Below are 8,826 nucleotides of genomic sequence, written 5' to 3' on the forward strand. Positions count from 1 at the left end.
ATTTTATCGTTGTCAAGAAATAGTTTAACTATGAATTACGTAACTTCAGTCAAATTAATTAAAGAATTACGTCAGCTTTGCTATTAAAGAATAACGTCAGCTTTGATAACAAATACAGCCACTTATTATGACAGCCCACCAGCAGCTAATAGAGTATAGTAAACCAGAGTAAGTATATTCATGTCGCAGTTCGATGTAGCAGTCAGATGGCGATCCAGTAACAGTAAAAAAGGTAAGGAACAGTTTTGGGTTATTGGGCCACGACGACGACACATTCTATGTTTCGTCGAAATAACCAGCAAATCACTTTTAATAAGCAGCATTTAAATTTGTATGCGAAGATTGCACTTATTATTATTGAGAAAGAGAATTAATTTCAAAGGGAAGATTTCATTTGTTATTATTATTTTATATGTTCTATACACTTATTAGCTTCTAATAATCTTTAATTACTTCCCTGTATAGGAGAGCTCGAAACCGGGCCGGACCTTCGATGTTTAGTTTGCGTTTTAACCAAGACTTCGCGTCTCACCTATGCGAAGAGATGCCAGACACGTGGTTTGGCGTTCATGTTTATCTGTAGGTCCCCTTTCACCCGGCTGGAGAATTGGGGTGGCTTAAGGACACGCAAATCGTCAAATTGGTGTGGTATTGGAAGACATGCACTAGGCCAGTGTGCCACACGAATATGATGTAAACACGACAGGGAAGGTTCCTGAAGATTGCTGCACCCCGAACACGTAAGGCGCGCGAAGTGTAAATTTTTAAAGTTTATTTCAAGCCGCGGCCAGGCAGTAGAGGCCAGGACGAACGATGTGCTGATCACGTAAACCAATGGACAGTGTTGTTGACAATACGTCGAAACATTCCGACCAGACGAGGTTGGCACACCGGCCAAGGCCAAGGTGAGTAGAACTGCGCACTCTGCGAATCAGTGTCACCAAGAGTGAAGGAATACTTTGTCACTCAGAGCACTTGCGTTCTACCAAGGAACTCGCTCGTTTTAAGTTTAACCAAGCTCGGAGCAGAGTGAGCTAGGAAAAAGTAATATGGTAAACCCGCTATCCAGCAGGACTACGTCAGTAGTATAAGAGTGTAAATAATCAAACTTAGGGGCTCAAGGGGTTCAGTAGTGCCGTCATTCTGTCTGCGTCTCGAACCGAAGAGAAAGACAGGCTTTTGAGTTTCAGAGAAACCACGTCTATCATTTGGTGATGAAGATCGGCTGCCTGCCTGTCTACTGATGACATATCGAGTTCCAACAAGTGGCGGCCCGCCCGGTTAGCCGAGCTTTCTAACGCAAGGCTTTCGGGAGCGGGGAGGAGCGCCTGATCTCCGGCACGATTCCGCCCGGGGGACTTGTGTCGAGGTCCGGTGAGCCGGCCAGTCTGTGGATGGTTTTTAGAAGGTTTTCCATCTGTCTCGGCGAATGCGGGCTGGTTTCCCTTATTCCGCCTCAGCTACACTATGTCGGCGATTGCTGCGCAAACAAGTTCTCCACGTACGCGTACACCACCATTGCTCTACCACGCAAACAGGGGTTACACTCGTCTGGTGTGAGACGTTCCCTGGGGGGTCCACCGATGCCCGAACCGCACAATAATCCTGGGTTCGGTGTGGGACTGCGGAGGGGTGAAGTGGACTGCAGTAGTCGTCGTGGGGTTGTGGGCGGGCCACTGCGGCTGCGGTGGGGACGGAGCCTCTCCGTCGTTTCTAGGTCCCCGGTTAACTACAACATACAACATGAGGCGCGCCATACCTGTGGCGTGGTGACTGCGGGACTTACCGAAAATTCGCCGATGCTGGAAGTTGCTGTCCGGACAGCCTCTGCCCTCTGAGGGACTTCGATGGACGGCATGCAAACTGTCTACGATCCGGCTGGAGAAGACGCGCACTCGCGGCCTTCTAACCACCTACACGTTGTCAGCCACAGCCCTTGTCTACCCTGGAAGGGGGGGGGGGAGGGGGGTCACACGGGCATTGCTGCTCGTCTTCAGAACAAGTGTCGGGGCTACCGCACCGAAGCACAGGCCGGGAACGATGAGTACTCGAGGTGGTGGCTGGCTGACGCAGGTCCTGAAGGTCTGCCCTGGTCGTGTTCATCTTCGCCTGTTGACGACCCACGCGGCGCCGCGGCTGCTGCCGCCCACTGTTCAGGACAACGGACGTTAGGCGTATTCCTTTCGTCAGCGAATTCCACAATCGGCTGCGTTTGCAGGCACAAAATCTGGCCCTGAAGCGGGTCGGTGGGCATTATAAGGCAGCTTGAATAAATGCGTCTCAGTAGTACTACCACTGTTTAACTGCACGCCCCGGTGTGAATCTGCAACCTCCTTCACCATTTATCTAGTTCATCCTGACGCGTAACGGTCCGGTATAGGCCGGGTCGTTCCAAGATTTTCACATCTTTGCAATCGAAGACGTCCACAAAACTTCGAGCCTTTCAAATAAGCTGTGTTTTGTTTTTTTCAGAAGTTAACCGAAACCTCTACACACTGTACACACGTGTCTTATTAACTGACATAAGCTCACCTGATGATGGAAGTTTAATCCTCAGAAACGTGTGGTGTAAATAAAAAATAACTTGCGATTGGTTACAGGGAGTTGTAGTTACAACTGATATTCATAAGTCACGGTGAAGCTTAACGTAAAATGTTCCCATTTAACGTTATGCTGAGCTTACTATTTGTAACGAGTTATCTGAGACCACAAGTTCCTTTTCGGTACGCATGCTATCTAATATGTTCCAAAACGCCGCGCGTAAAGTCGGGATTTTTCCAGGGTTCACACCTGAAGTTCTATGGTTGATATAAATGTGGGGTCAAGTGTTTTGGATAGACCTTGTGCCAGGGACAATTTCTGTACCTAACAAAAGGATCATCTTGCTGTAACTGTCCTACAGTGGCGATGATGAGGTCACATACTCCGAAGAGCATAGGGGACGATGCGGGAGACCCGCACCCTCGTCTAGGCAAGGTCCTAGCGGAGGTGGTTTGCCATTGCCTTCCTCCGACCGTAATGGGGATGAATGATGATGAAGACGACACAACACCCAGTCATCTCGAAGGAGGGAAAATCCCTGACCCCGCCGGGAATCGTACCCGGGACCCCGTCCGCGGGAAGCGCGAGCTGCGGACAATACAGGGTAAGAATTTGAGTATTACACAGTTCCTTCAGCCTAGGCAAATGGAGCATATCGCTTGGTTCCTTTTGCATTAGAAGTGGTCTACGGTGAGCCTTAAGGAGCTTATGGTGGTGGTGGTGGTTAGTGTTTAACGTCCCGTCGACAACGAGGTCATTAGAGACGGAGCGCAAGCTCGGGTTAGAGAAGGAAATCGGCCGTGCCCTTTCAAAGGAACCATCCCGGCATTTGCCTGAAACTATTTAGGGAAATCACGGAAAACCTAAATCAGGATGGCTGGAGACGAGATTGAACCGTCGTCCTCCCGAATGTGAGTCCAGTGTGCTGACCACTGCGCCACCTCGCAGAACAACACAAACACTCAGTCACCGGGCGGAGAAAATCCCCAACCGGGTCGGGAATGGAACCCAGGACCCCGTGATCCAGAGGCAGCAAACCTAGCCAATAGACCGCGAGCTGCGGTCAGGTATAACGAACAAATGTACGGTAAAGTGTCTCCATTGTCATCATAAGGGGTCTGAAAACGCCATGTTCTTGTATAACTAAACAGCATGCACCACATTTGTGCACGTAAAGTCCGGACTAAGGTGTAAAATGATATAGTTTTGCGTTATTTCAATTTCTCATAAGCAAACTATCAATATTTTGCTGACCTATAAAGTTATTTTCATATGAGTGACATGCTCTGCTTTAGCAGAGCAAAGAAGTGAAGCAGCGGAAGAATGCTCTTAGCTCCTTATTTCGCTCCCACTGGCACTGTCTCATTCATACTTTTCCTAGCACCGTTCTGTCACTGCCAGCCATGTTCCACTGCCACTGTGTCCCTTTCTTTTTCCCACCGTGCAACTGTCTCTTTCGCTTGTTCTATACCACAACCACTAATAGCTAACAGTGAAACTTCCTGCCAGATTAAAACTGTATGCCCAACCGAAACTCGAACTCAGGACCTTTGCCTTTCGCGGGCAAGTGCTTTACCACCTGAGCTACCCAAGCACGACTCACGCCCCGTCCTCACAGCTTTACTTCTGCCAGTACCTCGTCTCCTACCTTCCAGACTTCACAGAAGCTCTCCTGCGACCTTGCAGACCTAGCACTCCTGAAAGAAAGGATATTGAGGAGACATGGCTTAGCCACAGCCTAGGGGATGTTTCCAGGATGAGATTTGCACTCTGCAGCGGAGTGTGCGCTGATATGAAACTTCCTGGCAGATTAAAACTGTGTGCGGGACCGAGACTCGAAATCGGGACCTTTGTCTTGTCTCCGCAATATCCTTTCTTTCAGGAGGACTAGTTCTGCAAGGTCGCAGGAGAGCTTCTGTAAAGTTCGGAAGGTAGGAGACGTGGTACTGGCAGAAGTAAAGCTGTGAGGATGGGGCGTTAGTCGTGCTTGGGTAGCTCAGCTGGTAGAGCACTTGCCCGCGAAAGGCAAAGGTCCCGAGTTCGAGTCTCGGTCCGGCAAACAGTTTTAATCTGCCGGGAAGTTTCATATGAGCGCACACTCTGCTGCAGAGTGAAAAATCTCATTCTGGAATAGCTAACAGTGTTTATTACTTTTCTATCTATTTGCCACTGCCACTGCCTCGTTTTCTCTCAGCATAAAAACGCACGAATACGTTCGCATACCAATTTTTTTTTGAAAATTCTTAAAGGTACTTAGGAAAGCAGAATGGGGCAGCTGATACCCCACTTTTGAGTCAGTCTTTTAAAACAGTTCTGCGGTAGAAGTATTTTTACTTTGGTACTTAAACACCCAGAATACATCCCTGGACAGCCTCTGAAATTTTGTCGTTCGAGTTGGGGTTCATCCTAAATTTGAAGCAAGGAATGGCGAAGCGAGTTGAGAGTAAAGCGGAAAGACGCGGACTCCTCTGTTGTATATTTAGCTGCTGGCGACGCTGACGGACAGGGCAGGGAGCGTACGGTGCAGACGGATACGGCGAACTCGTCACGGCGAGGGCGAGGGCCCCGACTGGTGAATGGCTGCGCGCCGCGGAGAGCCTGCCGGGGTCATTCATCGTGGCCCGCACCCCCGGCGCGAACACAAAAAGTCCTTAAACGCAACACAAACAAACACGCCAAGTTCCCGCAGCGCCCTGCCTCACGCAGATACCATCGCGCGCCGACAGCCGCCGCCCGTCACGGCCCCGACACACGGCGGGTCCTCGTCTCCTCCGGCACCGCGGCGCTGCCCGGCAATTACTGCGGGCCGCTACACGCACTTACCGCAACTGTGCCAGTACTGCGCCCTATAACGCAAATTACGACACTGTCCGTGTCGTTGCAGACGTCTACGGCTGTCTCTGTTATTCGTGTAGCACGCTGTAAAACGAAGCGTTCTCGTCCTATACATCGAAGAAATCTAGCGACATATCACTCTCGCAGCTTCTGTAATGATACTTAGGGTTTAGGTTGTAGACTGTCTAATAGGCCTTAAAATTGGACATTACAGGTATGTACACCAAATGAATGCGCATCTTTTCTGCAGTTGATGACAAGACAGAAACAACTTTGTTTCTCAATACCATAATTAGCACAATCAAGAAAAAACAAATACATACTTTTTTCCAAAGCAACGCGAACTACTTAAAAAAAGAGGGATTAAGTGTATAGTTATGGGATATAAACGACATTTCACTGCAGAAATTCCACTCCATGAAGAGTACCGGCTATATCTTTTTAAATAATGGTACAAAATATCTCTAAAAAACGTAAAAAATATAATTCTCTTGTGAATTCTGCTTTCAGCGTTGGTCAGCGTCAGTAAGAAAACTAATCGGCCACTGGCGCGCAAGTGTGTGTGGTGTGTGGCCGACTCGTGTAGTATCAGATTTGTAGGGTATTTGGATGTGACTCTGGCCCGATGTTGGACGGTACTGGAACGTGATGACGGACGTAGTGTTCTTCATGGATCGTGCGGACCACATGTGATCACCGCATGGGACGGTCGCAAGGATAGACTGCAGACGAATAATGTCGCATTATGTTCAACGATGAATCGCTATTCTGAAGTACCTCGTACGACTGTCGTCAAAGAGAATGACAGCGAGGAGGGGAGAAGTCCCATTGCTGTAATGTTTTTGAGAGCCACAGCAGCATTACTCCTCGAGCCCTGATATCGGAGCCGTCGGGGAAGACTTCAGGTCACGTCTGGCAGTGACTGATGGAAGTGTAAGGGCAGAACGTAAGTCGTGAACATGAGCTTGCTCATGTGTTAGCTCCCATGAGGCAGAGTCGAAGTTTAATATTCCAACAAGACAATGCTCGTCGACATATGGCAAGCATCTCTGGAAACTTTCTACATGATGATGAGGTACTCCTGTGGCCAGCAAGGACCACAGATCCCAATCCCGACAGAACATGTGTGGCAGTAGCTCGGACCCAGTGCCATCCAGGATATCGAGGACCAGTTACAACAGTTGTGGGCCAGCCTGACTCAGTAAAGAATTCAATGGCTTTATGAAAACTTTCGCAACCGAGTCAGCGCATTCATTCGTGTCAGAGGGGGTACAATGTCACATAAATAGGACTCATACTGTATGTTCTTTGTAAATCTGACTTGACTTTATAACCACAACAATAACATGACGTACAATGTCACATAAATAGGACTCATACTGTATGTTCTTTGTAAATCTGACTTGACTTTGTAACCACAACAATAACATCACCTACCCATGAAATTTCATTTTGTTTCCTCTTCTCCTTCTGGGCACTTCACTTTTTTTTGTCATTTACTATATATGTAGAATAGGCCTATGCCATTTGTTGTACGGTAATTAATTTTGTTTTCGCTTCTTTCGATGATATACACGGCAAGGGGCAAGAGGGACCAGCTTAAAGCAATGTCTCTGCCTTATCCTCTCATACTAATGTAAAAAGCATACGTGGAAAAACGGAAACGTTTGTAATTTTAACACTACTGCCAAATGACTCTCTCACCTCCAGGGAACGGTGAGATATTATACTAGAGTTTAATGTTAAACATTCATATAAAATTTATTGATCGGAGACTGGCGCATTTTTCCCAGTCTCCGCTTCCATCAAAACTGACTCTAAGCATTATGGGACTTAAATCTGAGGTCGTCAGTCCCCTAGACTTAGAAATACTTAAACCTAACTAACCTAAGGACATCACACACATCAATGCCCGAGGGAGGATTGGAACCTACGACCGTAGCAGCCGCGTGGTTCCAGACTGATGCGCCTAGAACCGCTCCACCACAGTGGCCGGCCCCGCATCCATCAACCACGCTTTCAATCTCTGCGGAGTATTGATGAGACACTATCGGTATCCCAGAGGGCTGGAGCATAAGTCTATTGCTCTTTTACGGATATTTAATAAACGCAATGGATAGACAGATAGAAAGAGTTTAGACATCAGCAATATATTCTCTTTCACTATTTACAATGGTCTACCAACGATGGGTTAACTTTCCTATTCCACGACTGTAGATATCGCGTGGTTTTGAGCCACAAAACTCGTCGAGCCATATTCGAAGTGCATTTTCATCTGGGAAGGGAGTTTGTTGCGAGTTTCTCGATAAAGAGCGGAAAAGGTGAAAAACTGAGGGCGCACGTTCAGGTGAATAAGGTGGGTGCAAAATGACTTCCCAACCCAAAGCCCGTATATTGTTTTCGAAGTCTAGCAGAATGCGGGTGGGCGTCATCGTGGAGCAGCATCATTTCACGCCGTCTTGTTGGTCGCTGTTCTTGAATTGTGTCCGCAAGACGTCTCAGTTGTTGACAATAAATGTCAGCAGTGATGATTACGCCTCGGGAAAGCAATTCGTAGAACACCACACCGTCGCTGTTCGACCAGAAGCAAACATTATACACTGAACCGCCAAAGAAACTGGTATAGGAATGAGTATTCAAATACAAAGATATGTAAACAGGCAGAATAAGGCGCTGTGGCCGGCGCAGTTGTTAGATCGGTTACTGCTGCTACGATGGAAGTTATCAAGATTTAAGTGAGACTGAAAGTTGTGTTATAGTCTGCGCACGAGCAATGGGACATAAGATCTCCAAGGTAGCGATGAAATGGGGATTTTTCCATACGACCATTTCACGTGTGTACCGTGAATATCAGGAATGCGGCAAAACATCATATCTCCTACATCGCCGCGGCCGGATAAAGATCCTGCAGGATAGAAACCAACGACGACTGGAGGGAATCGTTCAACGTGACAGAAGTGCCACCCCTCGGCAGATTGCTGCATATTTCATTGCTGGGCCATCAAAAAGTATCAGCGTGCGAACGATTCACCGAAATATCATCGATATGGGCTTTCGGAGCCCAAGGCCCACTCGTGTATCCTTGATGACTGCACGACACAAAGCTTTACGCCTCGCCTGGGACCGTCAACACCGACATTGGATTATTGATGACTGGAAACTTGTTGTCTGGTCGGAAGAGGCTCGTTTCAAATTGCATCTAGCGGATGGACGTTTTCGGGTATGGGGACAACGTCATGAATCCATGGGACTGTTCAAGCTGGCGGAGGCTCTTTAATGGTGTGGGGCGTGTGGAGTTGAAGCATTGTAGCACCCATGGCAATTCTAGATAAGATTCTGGCAGGTGACACGTACGTAAGCATCCTATCTGATCACCTGCATCCATTCATGTCCATTGTGCTGTCGGACTGACTTGGGCAATTCTAGCAGGGGAATGCGGCACCCAACATA

General features: G+C 47.9%; 1 non-coding gene across 1 annotated transcript; it reads left to right on the forward strand.

Annotated features, from left to right (window-relative positions):
• The first annotated feature begins 4,525 nt into the window (after nt 1-4,525).
• Nucleotides 4,526-4,600, forward strand: Trnas-cga (transfer RNA serine (anticodon CGA)). The gene has a single exon. It is a non-coding gene; the product is annotated as a tRNA-Ser (tRNA).
• Nucleotides 4,601-8,826: the final 4,226 nt, after the last annotated feature.

Source organism: Schistocerca serialis, chromosome 1 (assembly GCF_023864345.2).
Source record: "Schistocerca serialis cubense isolate TAMUIC-IGC-003099 chromosome 1, iqSchSeri2.2, whole genome shotgun sequence".
In the NCBI taxonomy this organism is placed as follows: Eukaryota; Metazoa; Arthropoda; class Insecta; order Orthoptera; family Acrididae; genus Schistocerca; species Schistocerca serialis.